Consider the following 13288-nt stretch of genomic DNA (forward strand, 5'->3'; position numbering starts at 1 on the left):
TGGCGTTCACAGCTGCCTACAGGGCTGCCCTAGTACCCCGCCCAGTCACTACTGGACTGGCTTCTTCTTCGGGTACTGGAAGGCGTGGACGGGGTCAAGGACGAGGCACTCTTGCTGCTGGACGTGCTACGTTCCGTGCTGATAAGTCCTTGGACCCACATCCCGACTACCCAGAGGTACGTTTTGTTAACTCTATTCATCGTACCCGGTTTTTCGACTTAGAGAGCTGTGACTTTGCGTCTACTAAATTTTTGTGTCGGAAATCCGTTGAGAAGTTGGGTATTTACGAGCCTGTAGTCGAGATTTTAAACAGGGCGGGGATGACTGGATTGACCACTATGAGTGCCGTGACCTATAAGGAGCTGACCCTTGAGTTTTTCAGCTCCTTCACTTTTTCTGCTGCTGCCTACGCCACTGACCCAGACTGCTCATGTGTTTCTTTCCGGTTGTTTAACCAGACTACGACCTGGACCCTAGCTGAGTTTGGTAGTAGGCTAGGATTGTCTTCCCACGGTGAGTCGGACCCTCCTAGGAAGGTCCTACGTATACTTTGGAGGACCTTGGCACATACACCCTTTGAGGAGCGCAGACTCGCTCATGTCCACCTCCCTCTGGCCCGTTACTTTTTGCATCTCATTGGTGGGACGATTTTCGGCCGAAGAACCCAACAACATTAATAATATTAAGTTGTCGATTCTCGGGGGCTATCTAAACATTTATAGCGAGGGCCCCTTTGTTCTTAACATCGCCTATCTGACTGCTCAGTATTTTAACACTGTTGGGAAGAAGAAGTTGGGCACCATTGTCTGTGGTGGCATAGCCACCTACCTTGCCCGTTCTATCTTCCCTGTCTTCCCTTGTGACCTGGCACATGTAGATACTGATAGGTACCTAGATCTCTCTGCCATGTTGGCAATGTTTTGGCTAGCTTCTGACCAGCGGACTTGGAAGATTTGTGGTTCCTTGTCCGTGGTCCTACCTTCCACCGACCTACCCCGTCTTGTCCCTTTGACCACTGCTAGGAGTATATTGCCTCCACCTTTGACCTTCTACCACCTTCCACTACTTCTGCTGCTAAGAAGCGGAAGAGACCTGAGACTGGACAGGGATCCACACAGACCGAGGCTGGGCAGTCTTCCACGCCCACGCCTACACCGATCCCAATTCCCACTTCTTCTATTACACAGCTGGTCTACCCGGCTAATTTTATTCCTCCTCCACTCTTTTGAGGCGTCCGAGGTCATTGACGAAGGGCGTCGTGACAGTTTTCTTCTCGAGTTGCTTACCAGGCAGGCTCGTATGGAGCGGGACATTGCACTTACTTTGTTCCCTCTGTACGAGTATCACATGAGACGAGGACGCCCCGTTCCTGAGGGCTGTACACACCCTTGTTTCTACCGGTACCCGGCGGAGGGGTAGCCACAACTAGCCAGCGAGACGGACACAGCTGAGGAGGAAGAGAGAGTCCGAGCTGAGGAGGGGAGGAGGAGGGAGCAGGAGCGGGATCCCGACTGCACGGTGGTGGGAGAGGAGGAGGACACTACTGACGAGTAGCTACTGGTCTACTCACTTCCCCAGTTTTCTAGCTGGTTTGGGGAAGTTCGTCATTTTGTATGTATTTCTTGCTCTTTTCTTTATTTTTGTCTCCTTTTTATTTATTGTTTTACATTCATTTATTGATTGTATATATCCCTTTCCCATTATATATCTGCTGGTGTATGCTGGAGGATAACGAGGGCGTATTCCGTTTTGGTTTAGGGAGGGTATTGCATCTTTTGAGTCTGCATCTTGCATTTGTTTTTGCATTCACGTTTACTTTTCTGCTTGCATTTGTATTTATTTCAAAAAAATTCATCAAAAATCCAAAAAAATTAGAAAAATTCAAAAATTCAAAAAATATTCACGTTTCACTTTGCATATAGGTTGAGTCGGAACGGTATATTTCCATGATGAAATTGCACTTTAACTTGTCTTATCACTTAAGCCTTGCATCTAATTAGCAGTTATTAGTTTAGTCATGCGCATATCTACGAGTTAATGTTGAAAATATAGCTGACTGTGTAGACTTGACCTGATAAATTGGCAACCTACTTTACAATTTATGAGTTATTAGAGCCTTATAACTGGTGTCATTCATGACCAGTTCATGTAGGAATTGAGAGTAGTACTCCTTGCATAACATGTTCATCACTTTTGTACTTTTATGAAATTCAATTGCTTGTCGCTTGCATACATTCGGGTTTATGGTCGGTGTCACATGCAGGGAGGTGCTTACAATTTCCCCCTTTCTTTCATTTTCACCCATTTAGCTCCAGATTAGCAAAAAATAGCCTTTTGACCAATTAGCTACACCCAAATTAAACCTGCCTGTCAATCTAGTTTAGTGTAATTTTTGTGGTATATTTTTATTGCTGCTAGTTGGTTTGTTCTCATTTATATGGAGTTGGTAGAAAAGAAAGAAACGTGGGCAGGAAAATGAGAAAAAAATGGAAAAGGATGAAAAATACAAAAAAAAAATGAAGAAAAAAATGAAAAAAAACGTGAAAAGAGAAAAAAAGAAAAGAAAAAGAAAAAGAAAAAAAGAGAATTTGAAATAGAAATTAAACCGTATTAAAAAAGGGAATTTTGTGACGGTATACTCCTCCACTCTTATTTGTATCTTTTTGAGGAGATTGTGTATTGGATAGTGAGTTTTGTGCCAAAGAAGGGCACTTGTGTTTGATTTTTAGACAACTGAGAACTGGATAGTCGTAAATGGTCTTGTTTAGATGCTAGCTTGACGCTTTACATGCACATTTCCATAATCTGTTTTTCCTTTTCTTACATGTAACCTCTCTCCCATATCTTTTGTAAGCCCTCGGTTGTGACGGACATTGTTGGTTGGAATGTGTGTATGGTACTTGAATCGTCTATCATTTTTGTTGCATGCATGTTATATAGGTCGCAATTTAGGTGAGTGACTGTCTTCTCCTTCTCTCTTACAAATATACTTTCACCCTTTGCTTCATGAGAGAAGAGTGACCCGCGAGAGTCCGATTTTGATGGTCTTGGAAGGTCGATAGGTCAGCTTATTTATAGACATCATACAACTCGTTTGCGTATTGACTGCTGTAGCTGTAGCTGTTAATTTTTGATTGCATTAAATGGTTTAAGTGGACAAGTTATAGCTAGCTCTGAGTTTTCATATCCATTCCATTAGTTTGCATTTAGTTTACTCGAGGACGAGTAAAGGTTCGGTTTGGGGAGATTTGATACGTGTAATTTATGTTGACTTTTTAGCCTCTTACTGCACGCATTTCTATGCCATTTGTATCGCTTTGTATTGCAAAATGCCCCGAATTGGCTACTTTGGTTTGTTTTGTCTTAATTGCAGAAATGGACCTAAAAATAGTGGAATCGCATCTTATTCGTCCCATTTAGCATGCATTGTAAGGAGACGGAGACTTAGAGCGGAAGTCGTACCTCTGGATGCGTGAAGGAAGGTCATATGAAGCTGACATGATGAGTTTGGTGCTGATCTCAGTAGAAAGTACTCGATCGAGATGTTCTGGAGTTCGATCGAGTGGTTTGGCAGAAACTGAAGGTCGATCGAGTGATTGTTATGCTCGATCGAAATGTGCTTTTATGGGAATACTCGATCGAGAGCCTAAAGTGTTCGATCGAGAATTTTTGCTGAAGAAGTCCTCGATCGAGTGGTCTAAAAGTACTCGATCGAGTGATTAGCTAGATTACATGGGTTTTACTAATCCGTGATAGGTTTATTTATGTTAATTTCGACTCCCCTATATAAGGGAGTCGTAATTAGGTCATAAGGGACATCTTGGATACTCTTAATCACTTCTGAACTTTTCTTAATCACTGCTTAATCTCTTAGCTTCTCTTAATTACCGTGGATTGTTCTTTACGCCGGATTCTTTGGATTGTAAACTTTCCTCTCTCTTTAATCTTAATTCATTGTTTACTTTCATTAATTGTTCTCTTAATTTTAGTTTATGCTTATTCATCATTCCCTTACTATGTCTTTAATTAGTATGCTTTTTGTTATTATTGTTGATTGCATTAAGAACATGAGTAGCTAATCTTCTTATGTTAGGATTAGGGGATCCATGGTAGTGTTGAGACGATGTAGTAAATAAACTAGGTAATTTACATGTGAGAATATGTCATCATAGCAATATAACTGTAACATATTTAGTTGAGTGCACGCTTCTAAATAACATTAATTCGGTTAACTTTGTTCCTGGATCAGAAGATTGGAATAAACAGACCTGCTATGAACAGTAGACTACCCAAATGAAGACGAAACTTAAGTTAGTGGAAATCTAGGGTGGATAGCGGACCGGAAGGACCTTTCCCTTGCCCTTCTCACAGTATATTGTCTAGGCTATTTATAACTGAGTCGATAAATTACCATGGTGAACCAAAATCTTGACATACTCTCTTTTATCTGATCACTTATCGATCATTTTCTTGCCTTATTGCTCTTGCTTTAATTCTCTTGCCCCTTAACTTTTAGTAGTTTAGAAAACCAAATTTAAAACCCCCATTTGTGACTTAGATAGACGGACTTACAGATAGATACCTTGCCTCCCTGTGGAGATCGACCCTACTTATCACTAGCTCCTCTTAGTTATATCTAGGTATTATTTTTGGTACATAACGACCGTATCAACCTTTCCTTGGCATATGGGGGTGTTAAATATAATACACGGTTTTCTGGATTTCCGGGTGCCGGAACAAAAATGTCTATACATCATACGAACAGTTCGTCGTGACAGATAAAGCAGGTACACAAATATTGAAAAGCAACAGAGGACATTTGAAGGTGCCGAACGTGATGAAAATCAAGTACTCCTTAAAATAGATGAATACTTCTTATTTAGGGTTGAAAAGCATATACAGTAACTCATGAAGCGACCCCAGGCTCGTGGTAGAAAAACTGGTAGGAAAAGAAACATGACCTGATACGATCCCCTAAGCGGCTTATATTTAAGTGTATAAATTATAATACACATTTTTCGGGATTTTCTTGTCCTGGGACAAAAGCGTCCGTAAATCATCCGAACGGTTCCTCGGGTATGATAAAGCAGCCACACAAATTTTTAGAAGCAAGATAGGACATTTGAGGGTGCTCGTACGCGATAAACGAATTTCGGTCGAAAATCAGTTACTTCCATAAAAATAGATCAATATTTCTTATTCAGGGCTATAAATCAAATACGGTAACTCATGAAACGACCTCAGACACTTGGTCGGAAAACTGGTAGAAAATGAAACATAACCCGGTACGAACTCACGAAAAAGGGCTCAATTTTAGGTGTATATTAACACGATTTTCGAGATTGTAGGGTCCCGGAACAAAAACGTTAGTAAATTATACATACGGTTCATCGGGTCAAATAAAGCAGCCACACAAATTTTCAAAAGAAAGATAAGACATTTTAGTGTGCCGATACCTGATAAACGAGTCTCGGACGAAAATCGGTTACTCCTAAAACAAGATGAAAAATTGTTATTTAGGTCTGATACCGAGTACATTAACTCATGAATCGATTCCAAACTCATGGTAGAAAAACTGATAGGAAAAGACTCGGTACGACCTCTGAAACGGCTCAAATTTAAGTGTATAATACACAGATTTCGGGATTTCAGGGTCCCAAAACAAAAATGTATGTAAATCATATGAACGGTTCATCGGATCCGGTAAAGCAGCCACACAAATTTAAAGAAGAAATAGAGGACGTCTGAGTGTGTCGGTATGCGATAAACTAGTCTCGTACGAAATTCGGGTACTACCTAAAAATAGATGATAACTTGTTATTTAGGCTAAAAATCGATTACAGTAACTCATGAAATGACCCCAGACACGTGGTGGAAAATCTGAGAGGAGAAGAAAAAAGAACCAGTACGACCTCGCAAAAGGCTCAAATTTAAGTGTATATTACACGGTTTTTCAGGATTTCAGCATCCCGGAACAAAAATGTATGTAAAGCGTACGTACGGTTAATCGGATCAGCTAAAGCAGCCACACAAATTTAAAGAAGAAACAAAGGAAGTTTGATTGTGCCGGTATGCGATAAACTAGTCTTGGACGAAAATCGGGTACTCCTTAAAAATAGATGATAACTTGTTATTTAGTGCTGAAAATTGAATACAGTAACTTATGAAAAGACTCCAAACACGTGGTGGAAAAAATGGGAGGAGAATAAACATGACCCCGTACGAGCTCCCAAACGTCTCAAATTTAATTGTATAATACACGGTTTCCGGGTCCCGGAACAAAAATTTATATAAATTATTACGGACGATTCTTGGGGTCTGATAAAACAGTCACACAAATTTAAAGAAGAATCTGTAACACCCCATTCTTACCCGGCCAGGGTAATTGGGATATGTCACCTTCTTAGTTTCGGGAGGCAGTGAATCAGAACTACAACTAAGTAACATTTTAAATAAATATCATGTTTAGTGGATTGCAAAAGAATAAATGAATAATACAAGTGAGATATATACATGACTACTACTACCTCTACACCACCTACCATACGACTAAGCAACTCGACTCTAACTCCGTATCTCGGCCCGCTATCCCGCCAGCTATCAATTGCAAACCTGTACTCAAACTGCTCCTTATATGATCAGAAATATCATATGGATCAACACAAGCTACCCCAGAAATTGGTGATAATTTACAAACAACCAATACACGTTAGTTTCAATAATATAAATCTTTAAAACATGACACAAGTGTATAAACATGCGACAGAGCATGGTATGCACAAGACACGACTCCCCATTCATGACACCTCCGTAACCGCCTCACCGGTACTAGGGACACACTTACGGTACCAACAACCGGTGACGGCACCGCAGCACCGCCTACGAAATAGACAGACTGCAGTCAGTAAAAAAGGTACTCAGGACACACCCGTGGTACCGAGCCTGATGTATCACTTTTATATATACTTTTATAGCTCCCTTTATACCATTTTACATACCGTTTCGTGCCTATTATACCTTTTATATGCTTTATTTCAATGAATTGTCGATACTGCCGCTATTTTATGTTTTGATGCAGAAATGACTCGTTATGAGTATGATCAAGCTAAGATTAGCATGGCGGAGACGGCATAGTAGAATACACGAAGCATGGCACGGGAAACGAGGAAGCACGAAGACTAGAAGTGAAAGAAGAGAAGAAACCGTCTGTGAAGCAAGTTCCTCGATCGAGTCACCACTGGCTCGATCGAGCAGCTGTCCTCGATCGAGTCACCTCTGGCTCGATCGAGGATCCTCTCTGGTAGACTTATTTCCGGAATTTCCTAAAACGATTATCTTTTGTTATAAATTAGAAACTCGTGTTTTATTGTTGGACTGCGTTTTATTTTACTTGGATACTGCTGGAAAACTCTCTTAGAACCCTAATCTTTCCCTTGTATGGTACTAATCTTTCTTCACCAATTAATCATTGATCGTTTTATGTTCATTAATTATTGTTTTATGCTTTTAATCATACTTTCATTCTTAATCATCGTTGTTGTTATTATAATTATGAGTAGCTAATTCCCTCATCTAGGATGAAGGGGATCTAGGTTAATTAAAAGGGAAAATCGATTAATTGCTATTGATATCATCTAAGTTGTTGTTTTATTATTGTACTTCTTCTAGTTAATCAACTTGAGGCATGAGTTATTAATTAGTGTAGAAAATTGATCCTATCGCCGACCGGGTTAGAATTAATATAGGCTGCGATAATCAAATAGATTGTATCTAATTATAGCGACCGCATGTTAGAATCGATCTAAAGGGCATAATTGAGTCGACCGATCTTATGACCTTAAACAACTTGATAGATTTAGCAATTGATTGATAATCCCCGACTGATTGACCTAGTGAACCGTAAATCCTAGACTTTTAATAATATCGTTAAAACCTTCTTTTAATTACTTGCAATTAGTTTACTAGAATCAAAACAAACAAACCCCCCCAGAAATCGGTTACTTCTAGACAGCTTAAATACTTACAGACTTAGCTTTTACCGCCTCCCTGTGGATTCGATACCTGTCTTACTGCTAGCTAATCTTGTTAGTTCTGAGATAGATTTACTTTGGTTTCGTAATACGACTTTAGCCACATCAAATTTGGCGCGTTGTTTCCGGGAGGCAACAATTGTTTAGTCATTGTTTTTGTTTATTTTGTCTTTTTGTCTCGTGGAACCAGTTCCTTGAGACCGTTCTTACACTTTTCTTGTTAGTTCCGTTTATGCCTGTGTCTAATAAGTCGAGATTATTCCTTTTGATCCTGAACCGAGAAGACTTTTCGCTCTGCAGACGGAAATTTAATCAAGAAGTGGGTCAAGTAGAAGACTTCAGTATACTTGATGTCGAAACGGCGAGCTCCGCTGAGTCAGCCGATCGGTCCTACGAAGAAGAGGAGGACGAAATTCTTATTCCTGAAATTCCAGTTACTACTGATATTCCCAAAACTACCATCATGCCTACTTTAGCCAGTCACTCTGAGCCGACCTTAGCTTCTATCCCACAAGGATTCAAGCTGCCCACTACTACCAATGGAACATTCGAGATTCGGCCATCTTATATCAATTTGGTGGAACGAAATATGTTTGGAGGGACATTCTTTGAGGATCTTGCGACGCATATGGAGAAATTTGTCACCTCTGCTTTGTTCTATTCCATTAACATTTGGAGTGACACAAGATCAGTGAAGCGGGTGCTATTTCCTTTTCTCTCCGAAAGATGGAGTCGCTTGAGTGGTTGAGAGATATGGATATGGATACTGAGGGAGTTATAGACTGGAATTCCTTGGCCCTTGCTTTCTACAAGAGGTACTTCCCACCTCAAAAGACTAATGCTTTGAGGAATCAAATTACTAGTTTCAAGCAAGGACCATCAAGATTTGAACGAAGCTTGGACTCGCTTCAAGCGTTTGGTTCGATCGTTCCCATCATGGTTTCCCAAAGTGGTTCCTTTGAACCCAGTTTTACAACGGGTTGTTTGACGATCATCGTGCCCTTTTGGATTCATCTGCTAATGGGAGGTTTCAGGATAACACCAATGACGGTGACGCGTGGAAGTTGATTGATCAGATTGCTACCCATACCGCCAGGTATAGAAATCCTAGGGGAAGCAAGCGAGGTACTGGAGTTGATAGTGCTTTGGCGGCACAGCTGGAGACTATTTATGCCTATATTACTGAGATAAAGACTATGCAATCACTGGGTAGCAAAGAGAGAGTTCATGCTATGAGTCAGCAAGTAGAGGAGACTTGTGCTAGATGCGGTTTGGATGGTCACGGTGCAACTGATTGTATGAGCACATTGGAGCAGGTTAATGCCTTTCAGGCTTACAGACAAGGTGCACAAGGCACACCTTTCTCCAACTTTTACAATGAAAGAACGAAGGAACATCCGTTCCTTCAATGGTCCAGCCAGAATGTGCAAAATCCGCAGCAATCACAACCACAAAAGAATACTTATATCCCTCCCAACAATCATGGTAGTCAACCACAAGGGGGATATCAAAGACAAAATCAAGGAGGACAGCATTTTAACAATCAATATCAGCAGCCTCCTCAGCAAACTCCTCAACAAACTCCCCAACAAGCTCCGAATAATGATATGGGGAGAGTCGCAACCTTTGCACCAAACTTTGACGATGCAATGAAGCGAGACGGCTCAAATTTCTGAGCTAATTGCCCATAACAAGATGCTAGATACTCAAGTGGCTCAGATGGCACTTCAAAACCCATCAAAACAGGCCATAGGTCTTCCTCCTCAAGGTAAACAAGCTCATGAGCAAGCTAATGTTATCCAGCTGAGGAGCGGTACTTCTTACGTGAATCCCGACTTACAAAGCCTTGAGAAAGATGTGCCCATTATTGTTGATGAGGTCCCTTATATGCATCCCAAAGGATTGGGTAATTTGGAGCTTAGTGATGATGAGAAAGAACCTGACGAAGTTAAAAACGAGTGACGATAAAAGTAAAAAGACGAAGGAGCTGAACCGCAAAGGTTCTCGATCGAGTCGAGGCGACTCGATCGAGGATCCAGCCAGCTCGATCGAGTCACCCCTGGCTCGATCGAGGAACCAAAATCGGCGGTGACGGTGTTTCAAAAGTTGTTTCTAAGGACAAGCAAGCCGAGCCCATAACCATTTCACTACCTTTTCCTCATCGACAACAAAAATCCAAGTGGATAAGCGGTTTGGTAAGTTTATGGAGGTCGTGAAGAATCTACGAGGTAAGTGTCCCTTTTCTTGAATTAATTACTCAAGTGCCGCTTATGCGAAATTCATGAAGGAGATTTTGACAAGGAAGAGGTCCTTTGACGCGGTGGAAACTATTGCTTACACTCAGAAGTGCAGTGCCATGTTGCCAATTAACTCACCACCTAAATTAAAGGATCCAGGAAGTTTTTCTATCCCTTGTCATATCGGTTATCTTTCTATTAGTAAAGCTCTTTGTGATTTAGGAGCTAGCGTCGGCGTTATGCCTTATTCTATTTGTAAGAAATTAAATATGGGTCCGTTGTGATTACTAATATGACACTACAGATGGCCGATAAAACTGTTAAGCACCCATTGGGGGTGTTAGAGGATGTTCCCGTTCGTATTGGGAAGTTTTTCATCCCCGTTGATTTCGTTTTCATGGATATGGCTGAAGACAACCAAATCCCTATCATCTTGGGCAGACCGTTCTTACATACTTTGGGGGCGGTCATAGATGTTAGGCAAGGGAGATTGACCTTAGCTGTGGGGGATGATACGATTATTTTTAACTTAGAAAAAGCATTGAAAACCCCCATGATAGAAGAGACTTGTCATAGTATAGATGTTGTTGATTTTACTATTGATGAGTGTCTTCCTATGTGTTTGGACAGAGATCCTCTGGAGATTGCCTTTGTCACGGATCCAGCTGATCAGACGAGTTCATGGAGTCCAAAAGTTCATCAGATTGAGAGGCTTCTAACTAGAGAGGAATGCCCACATCAGAAGGTATACAGTTTGGGTGTCACACCTAAGGTAACTGAGGTAAAGAAACCTGAATTAGAACCTCTTCCCTCTCATCTCAAATATGAATTTCTTGATGAATGCAAAATGAACCCAGTGATCGTCAATGCTAGCCTAACTGAAGGTCAACTATCTGCTTTGTTGACTGTTTTGAGAACTCATAAAAAAGCAATTGGGTATAGCATTGATGATCTCAAAGGTATTAGTCCTGATTTTTGCGTGCACCGAATTCATTTGGAAGAAGGCCACAAGCCTAGTACATAAGGTCAGAGACGACTAAATCCTCCAATGCAGGGGGTGGTAAGAAAAGAGGTACAAAAATTACTTGATGCTGGTATAATTTTCTCTATTTCTGATTCTAAATGGGTCAGTCCTGTCCAAGTTGTACCTAAGAAGGGAGGTACTACAGTAGTAAAGAATGATAAGAATGATTTGATTGCCACTAGACTTGTTACAGGGTGGAGGATGTGCATTGACTATAGGAAGTTGAACACGACCACTAAAAAGGACAATTTCCCACTTCCTTACATTGACCAAATGTTAGAGGGATTAGCATGTCATAGTTATTTCTGTTACCTAGATGGCTACTCCGGTTTCTTTCAGATACCCATTCATCCTGAGGATCAGGAAAAGACCACTTTCACTTGTCCGTATGGTGTATTTGCTTATAGAGGATGCCCTTTGGTTTATGTAACGCTCCTGCTACCTTTCAGCGTTGTATGATGGCCATATTTTCTGATTACATAGAGTCTATTATGGAAGTCTTTATGGATGATTTCAGTGTATATGGTACTGATTTTTATATTTGCTTGAGAAACTTGACTAAGGTTTTGCAGCGTTGTGAGGAGAGTAATCTTGTTCTCAACTGGGAGAAGTGCCACTTCATGGTTACTGAAGGGGTGGTACTCGGTCATTTGGTGTCAAGTAAGGGTATTCAAGTGTACAAGGCTAAGGTTGAGGTAATTGAGCAACTCCCGTACCCGGTTAATGTTAAAAGTGTGCGTAGTTTTCTTGGTCATGCAGGGTTCTATTGCCGCTTTATTAAGGATTTTTCCAAAATTGCTCAACCTCTAGCTCAGCTTCTTCATAAAGATGCTCCTTTTGTGTTTACTGACAAGTGTATTCAAGCCTTTGACAGGATCAAACAAGCTCTTATCTCAGCTCCCATAATCCGATCGCCGGATTGGAGCCTTCCTTTTGAGATTATGTGCGATGCCAGTGACTATGCAGTTGGAGCTGTTTTAGGGCAGCGAAAGGACAAGGTGTTACATGCCATTTACTATGCAAGCAAGACTCTCGATGATGCCCAAATCAACTATGCTACTACAGAGAAGGAGCTTCTTGCAGTTGTCTATTCTTTAGACAAATTTAGAGCTTATCTTGTTGGTTCTAAAGTTATTGTTCACACTGACCATGCAGCTTTAAAGTATCTTTTAACCAAACAAGAAGCTAAACCTAGACTTATTAGATGGATTTTATTGTTACAATAATTTGATTTAGAAATCCGTGATAAGTCTGGTGCTGAAAATGTTGTTGCAGATCATTTGTTCAGATTGCGATTTTCAGGAAGAGAGAATTTGCCCATTGATGACTCTTTTCCAGATGACCAGCTGTTAGCTGTAGCTGCAAATACTCCATGGTTTGCAGATTATGCCAATTATTTGGTAGGAGGTATGCTTCCTCCTGATCTTTCTTATCGCGAGAAGAAGAGGTTTTTGCATGACGTGAAGCGATATTTCGGGGACGACCCATATCTGTTCGGGAGTGCGCAGACGGCGGTATCTACAGACGATGTATTCCGAGAGGGTGAGGTACGTGACATCCTTTCTCATTGTCACTCTTCTTCTTATGGAGGTCATCATGGTCCTTCTAGGACATTTGCTAAGGTAATGCAATCGGGTTTTTATTGGCCTACTATCTTGAAGGATGCTACTACTTTTGTCCGTTCTTGTGATGCATGTCAAAGGACGGACAATATCTCGCAAAGGCATGAGATGCCTCATACTGGAATCTCCGAAGTAGAGATTTTTGACGTTTGGGGCATTGATTACCAAGGGCCGTTCCCTACATCTTTTGGGAACCAATACATATTAGTAGCTGTAGATTATGTTTCTAAATGGGTGGAGGCAATTGTCACCCCCACTTGTAATGCTAAATCTGTTGTTAAGATGTTTCAGAAGGTTATCTTTCCACGGTTCGGAGTGCCTCGTGCAGTGATCAGTGATGGAGGCAAGCATTTCAATGAGCATCATCTTAATTCT

This window comes from Silene latifolia, chromosome 9 (assembly GCF_048544455.1).
Source record: "Silene latifolia isolate original U9 population chromosome 9, ASM4854445v1, whole genome shotgun sequence".
Taxonomy (NCBI): Eukaryota; Viridiplantae; Streptophyta; class Magnoliopsida; order Caryophyllales; family Caryophyllaceae; genus Silene; species Silene latifolia.